Consider the following 1276-nt stretch of genomic DNA (forward strand, 5'->3'; position numbering starts at 1 on the left):
GGTTTCATGCGACAAGCAGTGACCGGCCTCTGTCTGTCCCTCACAGTCTGACTGAAACAATCGAGGGCCTGCAAGCCAACATCGACCAGCTCCAGAGCCAGGTGGAGGAGCTGAAGTCCTCCGGCCGAGGGCAGAGGGGCCCGGGGACGTGTGACCAGAAGTCGGCACCCAGCTTCTCGTGTCTGAAAGAGCTGTACGACCTGCGCCAGTAAGAGCCGCCGCCTGGCTGTCGGACCCGCTCGCCAGTGGGCAGGACGGCCACCAACCTCACGCACAGGCCACGGGGTTCTGGGCTGGCGTCATTCTGAGAGGGCGCGTCCTCTAACGTCCTGCGAACATTTCTTTCCACACCTTTAACGTCTTAAATCTTAGTTTAAATAAGATGCGGTATTTCTGATAGACCGCAGATTTGGGGTTATTTTCACATTAGAGTGAAGGAAAAAAATTGAAATTTCAGTAAAACGAGAATGGAAGCAAACAAGTTCCTCTGCCTACGGAAATGCCTGTCACAGTTCAGAGTCAGCAGACTGACTTTTCATGAGAACCGTTTGCTGGGCGCCTGTGGTGCAGACGGGGAGTGGTGAGCACAGCAGACACAGCCCCTGCCCTCGGGAGCCTTCTGCCCGCGAGAGCCACACACACGCACACACCCCCCACCCAGGCGCCGGGGACCCTGAGCAGAGACGAGCCCTGCGTTTGGTGGTTGTCACCCTTGGCTGTGCACCCGCGGGGCTTTCCCCAGATATGGTACCAGCGATTCCCCGAGGCCAAGGCAGACTCTGCTGTGGACGATCCTGGCGGCCTTCCTGGTTGAGTCGCTACGCGACGGTTCCAGCCATGGCTGCGCATTATGAATCACAGGGACAGCTTGGAAAGCTCCCAGGGGCCCCCACTGACCAGCCAGGCGCGAGTGTGTGGGGCTGGGCCAGTGTCAGCCTCCGAGGCCAGGGACCGCTGGGCACCCCGAGTCCCCTGAAAGAGCCAGTGCGACGGCCGCTCTTCGGAGCGGGTGTCGGCTGGCATCGTGAATGTCTGAGTGATTTCTTGCACGTTTTCCTAGCCGGCCTCCCACATGTCGTTTAATCGGGCTTTGAGCCGTTGCTCTGGTGAGCCATTGGCACAAAGTCGCTGTCACGGGCCCTGGAAAATATTTAGCTGGAAACAGTCATTGCCGTTCCTCTCCCCGTTCCCAGCGGACCTGTGTGACACGTTCTCTCGTTTCCCCAGACACTTTGTGTACGATCACGTGTTCGCCGAGAAGATCACCTCCCTGCAC

The sequence above is a fragment of the Pteropus vampyrus genome, unplaced genomic scaffold (genome assembly GCF_000151845.1).
Source record: "Pteropus vampyrus isolate Shadow unplaced genomic scaffold, Pvam_2.0 Scaffold247, whole genome shotgun sequence".
Lineage (NCBI taxonomy): Eukaryota > Metazoa > Chordata > Mammalia > Chiroptera > Pteropodidae > Pteropus > Pteropus vampyrus.